Here is an 18,047-nt window from a genome sequence, read left to right as displayed (position 1 = left end):
GGGTCCCTCAAATATCAGGGTGTGGAAATGAGCAGTGTGTGAGCAGGTGGCAGGTGTAGGCCCGTGGTGAGCCTGCAGAACAGGCACGGATCCCAGGTCTGATTGCTAAGATCAAGAGCTTGAATTCTATTTTAAGAACACGACGAGGCAGTGCAGCGCGACACAGCTAGGACCTAGGCCATACTGAGCACTCACATCACTTCGATGACTTGATCTGAGATCAAGCATTTAGATCATTTACACAATGGCCACTGGCAAGAGATAGGAAACAGGATCTTCCCAGCTCCAGATGCCTGAGGTTGAACATCTACCAGCTTAGCTCTCTTGGTTAGCTATTATATTAGGTTGGCTATGGGGGGTGGTTACATAATATCAACACATTTTATTTGAGAGACAAAGAAAGAGAGAGCGGGCGAGCTCTCATCCACAAGTTTCCTTCCCAGATTCCTACACTGACTGGGGCTGGGCTAGCGCCACAGCCAGGAAACAGGTCTCCCACAAGGTGGCAGGAGAACAATTATTTGAGCCATCACAGAATCAGGGGGCAAATCCAGGCATTCTGATGTAGGACATGGGTGTCTAAACCACTGGCTAAATGCCCACTTCCACATAAGTTTGCTTACTTTGTGAAAAGATAGTGCATCCATGTGTAGTGAAGGGATTCAGTTGCAGTGGAGCGACAGAAGCTTGCAGACCATAGAAGGCAATAATAGAGCAAGCGTGGTCGCTGTGATTAAATGTCGATGGATGGCTTGGGAATCAGGAGTTATAATTGAGATGTATCCTGGAGAGAAAACAGCAAAATACTTGGTGGCTTGGATGTGACAGAATGGATAGAATGGGGGTGATATTTTTGGACCCAGGAGACAGACAGGGTGTGACACATTCTCACCATTGCTCCTACTAGGGCCATTGTTACCATAAGCAACAATGCAATTCACAGCTGTCCTGTATTGAGAACCTACGTGCTGGTTACAGATAACTTCTATTTCTCTAATCTCTAAAATGGTGTGAGAAAATGACAATTAGATTTAGCCCCATCTTGTGGATGTCACAATGAGACTCAGAGACGTTGGAGAAGGTGGCACATCCAGCGTGCCAACAAGCTTTGACCTGAAAACCTGTGGCCCATTCATCTTGGATCCTGCCTCGCTTGGTTCCCATTCAGAACCTGCTCTACCAAAGTCCCCAGCCAACAGAGACACTTCCTGGCTGGTGGGGGGTCTTCGCGGTTGATGCTCAGTGCTATTATCATCATCTCCTCTATCACCATCATCATCATCACTGCCATGATCATTGCCATCACTCTCATCCTCACTTACTACCTTCATCATTTACTGTATCATCCCTATCATGTCCATCACTACCACAATCATTTCTATTGTCACTGTCATCTTCATTATGAGCAACATCGACAACAAACTGACATTTGCTGCATGCACGCAAGATAACAGGTATCGTGCACCACGCCATATCTTATTGAAGCCTGCTAGATCTCTGTATGGTAGGTCGTGTCTTGGACCCAAAATGCAGAGGAAAAGCTTAGAATTCTAAGAGGCTCAGATCACATGCTTGTAGAGTGGCAGAGCAAGATGTCAAACCTACCTAGAGTTCATGGAATTCTTGGGCTCCAATGCACTCCGTTTTACAATGAAATTGCTTTCTATACCACTGAACCCTTAAAAGGGTTAGGACATGCAAATGTCCCTTAGGTACTTTCTTGTCAGTGTCATTCATAAGGTACACTTGCAGAAGAAAGTTCTGACACTCAGCCACTCTGCTGGGTGACAAGTGTCAAGGTTGCCTTGTCAGAGCAAGTGCATGTGGAATTAGTTCCTGAGAAACACATCCTAGGGCCATAACCCTAAGATTATGACAGATCTTCATGCAGTCTAATCAACCAGAAAACAAAGCAAAGCAAAGACATCCGCGGGTGGGATCCAGTTGCTAACCTTACTATTTTTCCATGAGTTTTTCGAGGCAAGCACAGGACTTCCTATGTTTGCACCTGATGATCAGTTTAGCAGTGACTTCTTTTAGGAGGAATGGAACAAGCATATTCGGAACCAACTATGTCACATTACTGAAACCCACATATGTGCAGATAACCCTCGAAGCGTTCCACTGAACTGTCCAGAAAGTACATACATCACCACATCTACTACTATCATAAACGGAAATACTTTTTGTTTTTCATTTTGCTTGAAAGCAGATTGTCTGGTTCTGGCTTGTATCATTATCTGTGTCAGTTGCATCAATACTTTCCTTGGCTTAGAGACTAGTCTAATGGGAGTGTTGTGAATGCAAATGTTGTGGCAAAGGCCATTTCTATTAGCAAACTCTTGACTTTTGATCGATAATCTTGAAAATGTCATCTGGATTATGTCTCTCTTTGGATTATTTATGAGAATTCTCCCTGCTATCCGCAGCATGGCACACTCACCTGTCTTTGGCAACCGGTCTGAAAGTTTCTAAATGGCTTATTGACTGGAACCTGCTACTCCCACCTTCGCCAGCACAGTTTGCTTCTCTTCCTTTTTTCTTTATTATTATTATGTGTGGTTCTGACACCAGTAAAACTGTACTTCCCAGCTGAGTTCAGTCCAATGCTTGAGTTTCTGCATCCTCTGGAAATGATACTTACTTGCTAGAACCTGGCCTGGAGTCACTTGCTTATCAGAGGTGCCCAAGTTCAACGTGAGCACTGTGATGATGACCCTGCAGAGGACTTTTCTGGCCCTCCCCATAGAAGGAAGCTGCTGGTTGCTAAACACCTCAATACTATCAGTAAGAGACCCAGTACACGCATGTGTACCACTAAACAGCCCAAGAGTCTAACATTTTTGCACCTGCTTTGCAGGGGAAAAAACTGAGGCCCCGATGAGAGTAAGTGTCTCCCAGATTCCTATTTAGGAAGTGAAGGAAGGGTGTCAGACTCCTGCCAGCCAAACTCATGCCTCCAGTACTGTCCCGTCCACCTGTGCTGCCTGAGGTTCTGGTTAAACAGAGTGTATCTCATTGTCCAAACTGGGATTTCTATGAATGTGAAAGGAAGGAGGTGCTTCATATACCAAGACAGTCCGGGATCAGCTAGGACATGATGTCCCTGGTACAAATTCCCATGTTCCATCTCAGACCCACCAATTCAAGTTTCTGGTTGCTCATGGTTGCCCAGTTGTCCCTGGGTCAGAGCTGACAACTCGGGAGTCACACAGGCAGCATATTAAAAACACCAACCTGTGAGTTCCATAACCCACCCCTGCTTATTTGCATTAGGTCTGAGTCCCAGGAGTTTGCATTTTTAACACGTGCTCCCCATGTTCTTGCTAAATTTAGAAATCATTATCAAGAACCTAAGAACAGAATTTGAAATGCAGTCTTCCTCCTGCTCGCATCGAGGGAGGCATAGCCCCCTCCCACTTTAACTACTACTCCATTGCTCCTTAAGAACAGACGGTTAGAAAGCAATGTACTCTCCCCCTCTCTTGGGCTCTGTCCAGCCAACAGCAAGTCACTGTCTTTCTCTGTGCCTCAAGTGACTGCAACTGACAAAAGGCAAGGTAATAGGAAAATTTTGATTTAATTGATGAGCATTTAAATTCTTTAGAACCATACTTAACACAAAGGATTCAATAAATGCACTCTGGCAATTATTATTTTTATTTATAATCAGTTTTCTCCTAACCTACTGGACAACTTTTTCTATACAACTTAATAAAACTGTAAAACAATGTGCTTCCTAAGCTTTACTGCCACAGGACCCACAATGTCCCATTGCCACCATGCTGGCAAACAATGTGGCTCAACTGTCACTATGCCATCCAATGTTGGCTTAACATGTTGGACTTGTGACTGCTGCCAAAGGACCACGCAACTGCACTAACATGGGGGGAATTGAGGTCGAGGAAGAAGCGGGGCACTGTGCTTATGGAACCATATCGTGAAAAAGTTTTAAAAAATGCACACATTAAATAAAAAAAAAAAACATAATGGGGATAGGAAATTGCTTAAGTAGTGGCAGACTTAAGAAAAAAAAAAAAAACTTGTGTTGTGAATGCAAAACAAACAAAAAGACCGGGAAATGAAATATTAACAAGATTCCTTCAATCTACTTTACAAGGGCTATATAGTATTTCATTTTAGGTGCATAGAGCTGATCACTTAACCAGTTGCAAACATTGGTCACTTATGCTGCTTTGTTATCTGAATACTGTAATTATGTGTTCTTATTCTTGTTGTTGCTTTGACTAGCTATGATTATCTCCTCTACAGAAAGCCAAGAAAATGATTTTGAGTTTGGAACATTAAATCTTGTTATGAACCGTGTCTGAAATACACATAATCCACCTGTCCCATCTTTACTCTCTGTCGTTCTTTCCCACCTCAAACTGTTCTCTGGAAACAGCTGGCAATAACAGCAACAGCAAAGACTACCAAAACAGACCTGGCATGGTGGCCTAGCAGCTCATGTCTTTGCCTAGCATGCACTGGGATCCAATATGGGCGCCAGTTCATATCCCAATCGCTTCACTTTCCACCCAACTGCTTGTGGCCTGGGAAAGCAATCAATGATGGCCTAAAGCCTTGGGACCCTGCACCCATGTAGGAGACCCAGAAGAAGCTCCTGGCTCCTGGCTTCAGTGGCCATTGTGACCACTTGGGAAGTGAACTAGTGGACAGAAGGTCTTCCTCTCTTTCTCTCTGGAAATCTTTCTAATGAAAACATAAATAAATCTTAAAAAAGACTAGTGAAGCAACAAAAAGGTAATATTCTGAAAACTGAAAAAAAAAGTAAATGGGTCACTCTTTGTTTAATGGCAAAGAAAAATAAAAAGGCTTTTGCTTTCATGTTGCAATGTAGATAACGCTGCCAGGCATTCGTCTCTAGCTTGCAAGCAGGCAGGCAGGATTTTTCAGCTGAGGGTAGGCTCTTTCGATCTTATTCTTTGCAGTGAAAATCAGTGTGTAGTGGCTCTCAATGATGAAGACACACGTGTGTCTCTTACTCCATCTGTGCGTCTTGCCATGCCAAGCACACAGCTATATGACATGTGCGTAATGGACACGGGCCTGACACAATAACCATCAGATAGAAGCAACTCTGAGATGGATCTGAGCATCGCTGGTTTACCAGCGCCCAAAGACTGGGCTTTGGATTCTTTCGCTTGTCTCCTGGGGGAGATGGCAAATGATGCTCTTAGTGTCTGATACGATTTAACCTACTGTCAAAATCATCTCACATGGTTTTTAAGCTCATAGGGTTTTTAAGCTCAGAGTCAGAACCACAGCACGGGCAACGTGGGCGACAATGCGCAGCTCTCAAGACAGAGATACCTGGAGCAGAATGACAGTCGGCCAGGTAGCTGCTGCGTGAGCTCAGGGGTCTGATCCTGACAGAGGGCGTGGTTGTGAGGGCGGCCAGGTTCCACAGGAAACCGGCCAGGATGTGTCCCTCACTAACACCCTGCAGTAACCCGGAACTTCCACGTGAAAGGGGTGCGCAGGGTGGGGAGGGGGTGGGGCTGCTGTGGGCATACAGCCTTTCCTTTAGCATGCAGCAGCATCGATTCACACCTCTAAGTACAGAAGTGAGCATGCACGGTGTGCAAAGCTCCAGCTTCCTTCTGAGTAGGGCTCCACCCTCCAGCCAGCTCCCCAACAGGCCGAATACTCCAGAGGGTCCCTGGCAGCAGTGGGGCAAGCATAGCACGTTAGCATGGGGAAGGAGCAGGCACTGGTGACTTCTGTCCTCCGCATGGCTGGAGTGCATCTTCCCTGACATGGCTCCCAGCCCTCCCTATTATTGAAGAAACTTCTGTGCTTTCCACACGCTGAGCAGAGGAACAAAAGCAGCGGGGGAAGTGTCAGAGGAAGACCTGAGCTTACAAATGATACGCTGGCAGTCAGTTCCACTGGGCTGTGGACCGTCTGGCCATGACCAAGGTCCAGAGCGGTCGTACCTGCAACCTGACCCCAGCTCTGCGAGTGCAGGTCCCTGGTTCCTAACAGGCCTGGCCAAGACCGCAGGACTCTCCTCAGGACTCCTGCCCTCTGTCCCCCATCTCCCGCCATCATCCCCCGGTGGTCAGACTCAGACTCTGGAACTAGGAATGCCTTGGAGCCTGGCAGACAGAGCAGGCACGCTTTTCCTCCCCCGGGAGAACAGGTATAGAAAAATCTTTTTTTTTTAAATTAGGAAATATAGGGAATCACTCTGTTTTTTAAAATATTGTCCTTTCAAGGATGTTTCTATTTGCATGGTTTGATCGTCTTCCCCTACCCAGTACCAACATTAGCGTGACCTTTTCCTGCTAATTGGAAAATCTTACGGAAATAAACCCTGTCAGAAAATGAGAAGTGACTCCCCCTTTGGATGGCCAAACGACCTCAGAGGGGGAAAGAAGTTTGGAATTTCTGCTCCTTTTGCACACGTAGCAAAATCTTTACGACTTCGGAGAGCCTTGAAGCTCGGTAATGCCCCTCCAGTGCAACACGGAGTAAATAAATTTCTTCTTATGACCACTTTGGAGAAACACACCACCAGATTTACTCAGCAGGGATAGATAGTGGACAGGATAATGAAGAGAGAATAAGAATGTGATCGGGGTTTACAGCCGCCTCTGTGTCTTTAAAGGGTTTTAATCCTTCAGAAACAGGATACGGGTCCATTTCCTTAAAGATACAGTGTCCCTTCTGGGACAAGTAATGTTATAAAAAGCTAAGAAGTAACATCTATCTCGCAATATTGATTGGCACTTTAGTGTGATAAAAGGGGTTGAACCTGAAGGGGAGAGCGGGACTGTGAGCGAGAAAGACTCCTTGAAGAGCTCCAAGTGCCCCAAGACATCTAGCTGAGCTTCCGGGCCTGGAGGACCCCAGGACATCCACAGGCAAGGGTCTGCCACGGGTGGGTTTCATCACCACTAGGAAAGTTGTTTTCAAAGCCATTCTGGGCCCAGGGCTACAGTGTAGTGCTGTTTGAGTCCCACCGCTCCACTTCCGATCCAGCTCCCTGCTAACGCACCCGGGAGAGCAGCTGAGGACGCTCCGTGTCCTCAGGCCTCCATGCTCCCATTTTCCAGAAGCTGGGAAAAGCTTTCGCTCCTGGCTTTGGGCTGGCTTAGCCCTGGCTCTCGTGGGCATCTGGGGAGTGGATCTTTGATGGAAGATGTCATTGTCTCTGCCTTTTAAAGAAATGATTATTAAACACTATCCCGATGCTCCCACGGCCCTCTCGGAGTCAGGCCCAGGACGCTGAGCCTCCATCACAGCCCTGCCTCTTGAGGGGAGGTCAGTGAAATGTTCTGGGGACCCAGACCCTTTGCAGGCTAGAGGCCAGGAGCACAGGCACTGCTGCCTCCCACTGAGCTTGCAGGGGGCTGGCTGCACCTTGAGCTTGCAGGGGGCTAGCTGTACCTTGAGCTTGCAGGGGGCTAGCTGCACCTTGAGCTCGCAGGGGGCTAGCCCGCCTTTGCTTCTGCTGTCCCTGCTGCTAACTGGCTGTCACTGAAGAAATGGTGATGCCTAACTTCCCAGAATTACTCACTAGGCATTAGGTATTTGTACTTATCACCTTCAGAGGCAGGGTCACCAAATCTAGGAAAACGAGGCCCAGAGAGGTCCTCCATGTGACCGAGGACACACAGCAGCAAAGGATTAAAGCTGAGATTCCAACTCAGTCTGCCTGACCCCAAAGCCCCCACGTGTCCTGCTGCGCATGCCGGAAAGCAGGTTCCAGACAGGGACCGGAAGGCTGGGGTCGCCTTGCCTGTGCCAACCTGAGACCCCTGGCTTCCGCTCTGACTTGCAAAGGACACCAAGTGTCCCCAGCTCAAGGCGGAGCCTTGGTGTGGTGTCAGGCAAGAGCACACAGCTGGCCCTGCCCTGGGCATGAACACCTTGCACCCGAACAGTCCGGAATCCTCTGTGGAAGCTACACTGCCGCAAGACGTTCAGCCGCCGGCCTTCTCTGCTCCTCGGCGTGCCCCTTTCACAATGCCAGGTGCACGCACCCTGGCTTCGGGCACACCAGCCTTACCACTGTCCAAACACATTGCCCTTCAGAGTACTCTGCCTTGACACTCACTCTGATCAGCTTTCTTTCCTCCCCTGAGAAACCCCAGCCTGATGCAGGCACTCCGCAGCCCAGCCTTGACCGCCGCACGGAATGGGCACTCTCTGGGCATCTTCTGGCAGCCCTCCCCTCGTGTGTGGATGTGCTGCTACAGGCACTGTGCCCCTTTGCAACTGGGGCTCTTACGTGGCTGAGCCAGGTTTGCTCTCTGATTACAGAAACGAAAGGATGGGTGAGTTATCAACCAGAACCCCGGAAGTCAACTGTGCCCAGTTGAAGACAGACACTGAGACTCCTGAGTCCTGAACAACAACCTCCCAGCAGGAACTCTGACCCTCAGAGGAGCTCTGACCCCCAGGGACAGGGTGTGGCCTCTGGAGCAGATGGGTGATGGTGTGGCTAATTCATGGGTCACCAGTCATCTTTCCTTTCTGAGTGCTTGGCTGGACTACACTTCCCAGTCTGCCTTGCAGTTGGGTGTGGTCAGGACACTGGTGCCCCCGCAGGAGGCTTGAGTGGGAAACATCCCACTATGCCTCTCTGCTGTTTGTGGGACCAAGCAGAGGGCTCAGAATGGACGAGACCAGGGTGGCCGTTTGGCTCAGCGCCCAAGGTCCATGCATCCCACACTGAGGTGCCCGTACTTGAGTTCAGCTTCTTCGCTTCAGATCAACCTGTTCATGTGGACAGTGTGAGGCAACCGAAGCCGACTCAAGCACTTGGGTCCCTGCCACCCACACGGCAAACTTGCCTTGAGTTCTTCACTTCAGTCTGACCTGGCTCTGGCATTTTGCCAATAGCTGGGGGGGGGGGGGCGTGGAACTCAACTTTCTGTCTCTGCATGTGGCAAAGACCATTTGTCTTGCTCATCTGAGAGCTGGCGATCTGGACATTGGGGTCACCTGGCTCACTGCTTCCTCTGCAGCCCTGAACCCCAAAGGGGTGGCTAACGACTGCGCTTAATATGGATGGGTGCTCTCCGTCGGAGTTTGTGGACCAGCCCTTAGTGGCACCACGAAGCCCCACCTATCTATGTTTTCAGGGTTCTTATTCCTGGCTTATGAAGAATCTGGGTTGCTGCTGCTTCGTTCTCACTAGCACAGTGCTATGAACAAGGAAATAATATAAATGTGGTTTCCAAACTCCATGTTTCTATGTGCAATGATCATACCATTCTAGAATATCAGAGGTGCAAAATACTTAGAACTGGGGACTCGGGGAGACTTGGAAAGGCAGGCTCTATATTTAAAGCAGTCTCTAAGGCCACTGGTTCTCAGCCGGAATGCAGGGCACTTGCCAGCCCCAGCAGCCAAGGCATCTGTCCCCTCCCCCTCGAGCTGCTGCAAGGAGTCCATGCCAGGCCAAAGCCTGACAAGGCAGCCCGGGCATGAACTTGTCTGCTCAACCTGTCGCTGAGTGATCTGGCAGCTGTGCCCTGCACTGGCTTCCCCTGCTGGTGCTGCTTTTCCCACGTTGCTACCCCAGGAAAGAAGTACAACAACACTGAAAAGGTACCACGGCCGAGGCTTCACACCCAGCAGCAGCATGCTAGGATGCTGTCCAGTGTTAAGAGCGTCACCTGCAGGTTGAGCTTGCCCTTCCATTCGGCCTGTTCCTGCCTCCGTGTTGGAGCTGCCTGGGAATGGCCCATCCATAACTCGGGGAAGCGGAGTCTCACTGGGAGCTGGTACTCAGGGGAGGTGGCACCTGCTGGAGGGACCTGGAAATATGTGAGTCACAAAATGTCCTGCCAAGGTGTTGAGGCAGCCACACCCTGGAGTCAGAATTAAGTCATCCTCTGGGCTCCAACAGGGCTTGGGGCCAGCCCCCAGGGCAGGAATGACGTCATGGGGAGACTCTCATTACCTGCCTTTGTCAGTGCACGGCTCCTTAGCGGGAGGCACACATGCCACCTCTTCTAGAGTTACCCAGGGTGTCCTAGGGCATGTGGGTTCATAGTTGGAGTGTGACTGGCACCACACGCAGAGGGGACCTGGGGTGAGGAAGGCGGGAGGGAGGAGGGCTGGCTCCTCACTCTGCCTGACAGCCGTGCAGGGCCTTGGGGAGTTTCTGCTCCTCTCTAAGCCTCAGAATTGTTGCAGGAATGTCACAAAATAATCAGAGCTAATATTCACGGCACACACTTGGCACTGTACCTTTTGACCAAGGCAGGAGGTTGGGCAGGAGCCAGGCAGGGAGGATGTCCAGGCGGGAGGAGGACGATGGAACAGCACAGGGTGGAAACCACCAAGGCCCGTGAGAGGAACAGGGAGGTTGTGTCCGGCAGACGGACAGGGATGAGTCCAAGCTACAAAGCGGAGTTTGGAAGACGGGGTGGGACTGTACGCCTCCCAATCACGGAGCCCCCAAGCACAGGAGGTTGGTGCGGGAGAGGGGAAACGGGCCCTCTGCCGTCCATGTGTCCAGGGGAAAGCTGTCCTCAGACATGAGCAGTTCTTGGGTGGATTCTGACAAGTGACTTCCCCACTGGGGGCCATCTCCATGCCATCCTCGAGCAGCCAATCATGGAAAAGTTAAAGCTGTCTCAGAAAGAATTGAAATTTAATGCAAACACACACACACACACTCTTTAAAACACACCATGTGTATGAGAAACCAGAGCTAGTGTCAAATTGGGAGGGAAAACGGGAGAGAGAACCCAGGAAGTTCGCAAGGCTCTGGGAAGTGACTGGGGGAACTGTCAGAAGTGGTTTCCTAACTTCTTAAAATCAAACTTGGCTCAAATATAAAGAAGTTCTTTCTTGATAAGAGTACTTTTCTTCCCTCTGCCATTTCAACAGTACGAAAATAATCTTCACTTTAGGACAGTTAATCCAAAGCCTGTCTTCTTGAAGGATCCTTATTAAAACTCCTGCAGGTGCTGGCAGTGCTTGGCCCTGTCTCCCCAACATTTCACAATGTTCCCTCTGGGAAAATACATCCCACGTTCTTGAAATAGGATCTGGTTTCTGGCTGAGGTTGGTGGACGAGAGACCTCAGTGCACAGCAGAGACAGGAGGGACCCTGACTAGGCATGACTCCCGCTGGGAACTTAGTTTCCTCAGAGAGACAGCCAGGAGGCATCACATCTCATCACCTACCTTCCTGCTGGCCCCCAGTTCCCCAGATTCCCCACCGGGGATCCTCCAAAACTAAAATGAGACAAGCTGAGCTTGGCAGTGCCTAGTTGCAGAAGTATCTTGGGTTGGACTTTATTGCACAGGTTAATCAGCCTGTTGGTTGTCAGAGGGCTGGTTTAAGTCCCAGCTACTCCATTCCAGATCTAGCTCCCAGATAGTCTGCCTGGAAGGCAGTGGTTGATGGTTCCAGGTCCTCAGAGCTTTGTCGCCCTCAGTGGAGACCCAGATGCAATTCCTAGCTTCTGTTTTTTGCTTGGTGAATCCCTGGATGCTGTGGCCATTTGGGGTGTGCACCAGTGGATGGAAGAGCTCTGTGTCTATTAATGTCATTCTGCCATTCAAACAAAAAGAGTGTGTGTGTGTGTGTGTGTGTGTGTGTGTGTGTGTGTGTGTGTGTGTGTTTAAGAGAGTGAGGTAGTGTCTGTGGCAGGGGAATCCTGCCACTGAGGTCAGACACTGAAGCAAAATTCCTGCAATTGGCAGTGCCCTGGACCTGCCATCCTGGGTGGCTGCACTGAGCCTCCACCCCGACTCTGGAGTATGCCCTGTAGCTCTAGTTATGACAATGACATGAGCAGAGCACACAGTGGGAACTCATAGGAGACTGTGTTCATTCAGCCGGAAGCTGTGTCTGCTTCCTGCAGGAAGTGGTGGGAAGCACAGCGCCAGCGAGAAGCCCTCGGGGAGTAGTCTGTGCCCAACTTCCATGCCTTGCCAGAGGACCTGGGACTTGGTCAGCTGCCCCAGCCTCTGCCCAGCAGCAGGGCTGCAGGTGGCCTGTGGGGAAGGCGCCCTTGGGCTATCCCTAAGGCTCTGGTGTCCCAGCACTGAGTCTTCCAAGGGAGACAAGGCTATAAGCATCTGAGAAACCACACTACAAGTCTCTTGATTTCCTTCCCCAACTAACATTTCTGGAGAATCCATGCCCCTCTCGCTTCTCTTTAAAGCCACATCTTGACACACATAGATGCACACACATACTGTCACATGCACAGTCTCTCTCACACACACTCGCTCACACACAGTGGCTCTCTCCAAAATCCAATCCTGCCTGCGAGCTCTGTTGTAACTGAAGAGCAGGGAAACTCGCAGGCTGCAGAACCTTTTTTTCCAGACATTGGCCTGTCCAGTGGTGACCCTCTCTGGCTCTCTGTCTCTCACGAATGCTCACACCCTGGCTCCTATGAAGTCCAACACCACGGAGGCTTCAGGCTTGCCTGCTGCCTTTCGTCCTGTTTCCCACTCTCTCCACATCTGCTGCCTAGAACTACACTGCCTGCAGATTCGCAGCTCAGCACGCTGGGCCTGCTTCTCTTGTCCCTGTCCGGCCATTGACAGTACCTTTACACCGAGCATCCTCCAGGTACCAGGCTGTGCTAAGGGAAGGGAGTGGCTAACCTACAGAAAGACTGCAGCCATCCAGGACTGGTCTTAAAACCTCATTTCCCCCTGGAAGCTTCCAGGACAGTTTTCTGGCCCCGCCCAAGCCAAGGCAGCCACTCCCTTCACAGATTTCCGCTAACCAACTTCTAGTTTTTCATTCCTACAACTGATCGACAGATGGCTTTATTCCTGCAAACTGACTTGTGACTTTCACCCCACCCTTGATGTATCATCAGCGCTTCCTAAACACTAGAAGGCAATTCCAGCGGCTCACTGCGAGCCCTCAGGCTGCGTTCGCCCCTCTGTGCTGCTCCTTAGATGGCTCCAATCCCCACCCGCCCTCAGCGTTTGGCCTCCTAAGTAGCTCACAAGCCTGCCCTTCTCTCCAACCTCCTTGCCATCATTCTAGCCTACCTCCCGCACCTTGCCTGGCCTGTCACAGGAGACTCCCATTTCTACTCTTACTCTCCTGTTACTAAGTTTCCCCAGGGCCAGGGGTCCCTTCCAGAACCCAAACTCTGCTCAGACTTGATATTATTTCAGAATAATCTGTTAACTGCTGCCACCACCGTAAGCACTGCCTGCTGCGGGGGGGGGGGGGGGGGGTCACACACTCCTGGGTTGAAGCGCTGACGTTAAACACCAAGACCTCTGCTGATGCTGGCAGTCCCGACTCGCAGCAAGCAGCTGTTTGCTCTCTGCAGCACTTTTGTATTCTCTCAACCCACAGGGCCTTTGCACGTGCTGCTCTGCTGTCTGCTCTTCGGTCCCTGCTGATAACTCCCACCTTCCATCAGCTCTCAGCTTAACGATTACATGAGCAGGGAAGCCTTCCTGAAACTCACTGCTACATCGTTCCATAAATAAATAAGCATTCAAGGAGATGGCACCAGGGTCTGAGGACATATTTTGGTTCTCTTTGGGTGTCCTGATGCACACTTGCATTTGTGAGCGTCTTCCATCATTCAGATCTATTAAAAATTATGGTTGGCAATTCGTATAAGGGCCAGTGTGGTTCAGGCTGTTTTCATATATCTATGCATTATTAATTTGATTAGTTTCAAAAGAAATCAAAGGCAGAACATTTTCCTGGGCCCTCAGTACGTCCGCTGGGCTGGCTGGCTTGTGGTCCTGAAGAGTACATCAGTCCTCAGGGGTCTGTCTGCATTGCACTTACCCCAGGGCAGCTCAGGAGTCTGGGGGTGAATTTCCTCCTTGCCACCTGCCTCTGACCAGGTCTCTTTGCCCTCCTGTCCAAGGCCCACCCACTGAGCAGGACAGGTGTGGCACAGCTGACTGCTCAGAGTCCTTGTCGGGCTGTCTCCCCTCCCAGCTGCCAGGCCGGGGCATGTGAGGAAGGGTATTGCTCTCCTCCTCCTGGTGTCTGATATTGTACAAGCTCCAGTTTTAGGGGGATGGATGGATATTCCCCCTTTACACTGCTCTGTGGGCCTCAAAAGAGTCGGCACCCCATGACTCACCCAGGCCGGGGCTGCCGAGTTGACCACTCAGAGGACAGACTGGCCAACATTGATGTCGGCCACCACACGACGGTACAGGGATGGCCAGGTTGCAGACAGAATCACATTGTCGCTAGTATTCATCAGTGAGTGAGTGAGTGGAAGGGACTCAAGGCAGCTGTGTTCGGCACAGCTACCCCTCACCGCAGGGTCTGTGTGTGGAGGTAGGTGCGGGTGGGAGATTTCCCGCCTGGCACCTATACTGCTTGCTTTTCAAATACCCAGGACATGATGAGAACTGCAGTTTCTGGAGGAGGCATATCCATTGGCCTGCTTGGCCCCACGGTAGAGAAAGCTGCCAAAGTGCTCGCTCTGCCCCCTCCAGCAAGCTGCATGGTGACGATGGCCAGGACGGGCTGTGTTCCCACAGGCCCGTGTCCCAGGCACAGTGGCCTGACCTTCAAGTGATGAGGAGACGACAGGCAGTGCGACCCTTGACCTCCCTCACCCACGGATCCCCAAGCTGTGATTATTTTTAATTTTGATGACGTTCATTTGGGAGAAGGCAGCCCAGGAGAGTACACGATCCCACCCGGAGCCAGGGATCCCAGCCAGGAAGGATTTGCTCCAGGCAGGGAAGACAGAGAGCCCTGTCGAGGATGCTAGCATGACTTTGAACCACGCCTCGGAAGCCACTGAGGAAAGCGGACCAGATCGAGGGTATCGTGCCGAAGGAGGCTTTATTCCTGCCTGACCCAGAGTGGCATCGAGTGCCAGCTGTTAGGGGTCTGACTTTGCCATGGAACACAGGTACCTCTGCATTAGAAGTTAAGGATCTGACAGCTCACACCCTCTTCTTGCTCCAAAGCCCACTTCTGGAGAATCTAAGGTCCAGCTGGATGGAGAAGCATCCGCAGGCCTGTCTGGTGTCATAAGGGTGGTGTAGGGTTATTGTAATGTGAGGAGGAACCTTGCTAGTGGGAGATGGGCTTTTGTGCAGCCCACCTCTAGAAACAAAGTCAGGATACTGGTAAGAACTGAAGCCTCTTGACAAAAGACACATGTTCAACAAACACCTGAAAAGGCAGGTCAAAGCGAGGAAGGGGCGCAGGCCCATAGGTACCTGTGGATGCCATGGCCAGAGGGCGCCAGGCCCACTAAGAGCCGGACATGACTCAGGGACCACATGCTCTAGCGTCCTTGGCCTTCCTTCTTCAGCCCGTGTGCCCACCTCCCGTCGAGAAATGAAAAGTCAGGAAGTTGTGCTGTGACATCACCTCTTCCTTCTTGAAGCAGGTCATCTCGTTCTGTGCACCCCAAAGGGCACCACACCAGGTCTGCACAAGCAAGTGATGGGCAGCTTTTATGGGCACGGGTGTTTGTTTAATAGCACCTAAACAGAAAGTTCTGAAGTGCACCAACAAGTAGCTTTGGGGTTTTCAGACCGCTCTTTGCTTAAGAACCTTCTAGAAAAGAGGGGAATCTAATCCATTGCCTCCAAGTTGTTCAGAACTTCCACTTGGCAGAACAAGCAAAGATTTAGTAAGATCTACAGAAGTATAATAGAGGGTGGGTTATGTGGAGAAAATAAAAACAGTCTAAATTTCTCTCTTTAGGCAATGCCCACCCAAGGAGAATTCAGGTAACAATTAAGCAATCATCAAAGCAGAAGGGGATGGAGTGACGTCCAGATCCATGTAACTCCCTTAGTACCCAGGGAGTGGCCACAGGGAAGAGATCTGACCCCACCACTGTCTCAGTCCCCCATGTGGTCACTGTGCTGTCGCCAGCTCCAACGGGGAGGAGGTTTCAGCCATCTGGATGATCCAGTCAACTGAGGTTTTTGTTTTAATCTCTTTCCTGCCTTATATTCTTCTACTTCTCTGGCTTCTCTGAGCTTGTTTCCTCCTCCGTCAGTGTAGGTCTGTGACACTAGCTTTAGGATTGTTGAGGGCATCAAGTGAGATCATGTGTAAATATCTACAGGCTCAGGGGAAATAATCTACTTTGATTTTTTTTTTTTCTGAAGCAGCAGTTCATCAATTTGACTGCATCTTTCACTTTGCAGCGAGAAGCTCAATTTTCAACCAGACCCAACCTGTACAAGATCAAAGTAGGACAAGTTTTGCCTTTTCTGCTTGTTCGGCAGGTGCTGTGGGTACTCCCAGCAAATCTCAGAGAAGGGGAAGGTCCACTTGGAGGAGGAGGAGCAGAATGAGGGCATGGCCTGCCCAAGAGATAGGATCATAGCTGACCCAGCAGGGCTGCTTCCGGAACATCCACCTACCCCCTGCCTTGCGGACTGCTGGCCTTGCTCACGACAAGACAGCTGACTGCGCACATCTCTTTGCAACTTGGTGATCACTGGCTTTGCCTCGTTGTCCGGGAATCAGCCACAGTGCATGCAGTTTTACCGCAGACACTGGCAAAAGCTACAAATCAAGACTTCTTCACTCCAACAACAGCTGGTTTTCAACTCAGCCCAGCCCTTCAACCGAGAAAGACCCAACTCCTATGACCTCCCTCCAGCATCTTGGTGTCCCGGCGAACAAGGACTCAGGAGTGCCGCCGAACACCAAAACTCAGAGCAACTGCTCTGGCCTGACGTCTGTATGCTCAGGGAACGTGTCTAGAAAAGTCTGCACCACCGATCTGCGTCCCCTCTTCTATCTCTTCACCGGAAAAGCAGGGAGTGCCTGTCTGGGATGAGTCTCAACCTTAACCTACCAGCATCCATGGAGAGCCCCAGGAAGCAAGCAGGCAGGGCTCTCTGGCAAGTAGGAATAAGTGATACCCATGAAGCCACGAGGCTGGACTGAAAGCTCTAACAATCTATCATTGGCTTGTAGGGACCCAAGAAGGCCTGGGCAGGGTTTTGAAGTTTGATTAGTAATAAGAACACAGCAGCTAACCTCTAACATTTAGCACTCTCCCCTGGATCGAATTACTGATCCCTATCTGGGTGAACCATGCTAGCCTCCTGCATGGGAACATTACACCTCTCTAAAAGCTGTCGTCTCTGTCACTGTCTTCGCACAATGGAGCCCACAGCTATTTTTAAAGGATGTGTCACCTTTCAAGAGAAATGCTGTCGGCATGGAAGATTGATTTTTGGTGGTGGGGGGGTTGTTTTATGTACAGATTTGGTGGTCTTTCATCTCCCAAGGTGAAGCTGGGTGCTTAATTCCCATAAACTCTAGACTTTTTAGTTTTCAAGAAGGACGTTAAGAAATTGAAGGGAATAAATGCTAAATGTCTGAGGCCTGTTTTCTTCTTTGAAAGGACAGGAATGAAAAGAAAAGGGCGAGAAACGGAACAGAAGGGACATTTGTCCTGCAACTATTGAGTGGCAAGTGTTTGATCAAAATAATCAGTATTTCATCGAATCCTTCCCAAAGCTGTGTAAGGCGGAGCTTGCTAAGCCTGTTTGTGGGTCGTTCTGACAAGACGGATGGGCTCTGGAATCAAGCTCTGCCAGTGTAAAAAGCCAGCTAGACTTGGAGGACACTTTCTAGCTGTGACCCTGAACCTCAGCATCCTTATGTTCAAAATGGTGCTAGGAACAAGCACTCGTCTCATCAAGTCAGGAAAAGAACTACATGAGTGAATCCATTTGAAGTATGTAGGCAAGTGAGTGGAAAAAGCAGAGTGTTGCCAAATTACTTGTCGGACACAACCTCCTGCACTTGGTAACTGGTCAGAGCGAGGGATGGATATGTTTGAGTCAGGCTGGGCTCCTGTGCTATCCACTGAAACCCAGAGCTTGGAGAAGAATGGGGTTTAAGCAAGGGGTTGAAGAAGTGTTGGGTTTTGACTCTGTTGTGGACATGTGGTCATGAACGCAGATCAAACGTGCAGGGAGGATTCGCGACAAAGCACACTCTTTTCCAGCGAAACACCACTTGGCACAAAGTGGCATATTCCAAATTAACCTGTTCCATGTTACTGCTTCCCAGAATCTGTGTCTCTACGTGCACTCTGGGAGTGTTC

The sequence above is a fragment of the Ochotona curzoniae genome, unplaced genomic scaffold, assembly GCF_017591425.1.
Source record: "Ochotona curzoniae isolate NIBS_2020 unplaced genomic scaffold, NIBS_Ocur_1.0 contig_3622, whole genome shotgun sequence".
NCBI lineage: Eukaryota > Metazoa > Chordata > Mammalia > Lagomorpha > Ochotonidae > Ochotona > Ochotona curzoniae.
The sequence above is the reverse complement of the archived record's forward strand: the minus strand, read 5'-3'. Positions refer to the sequence as shown.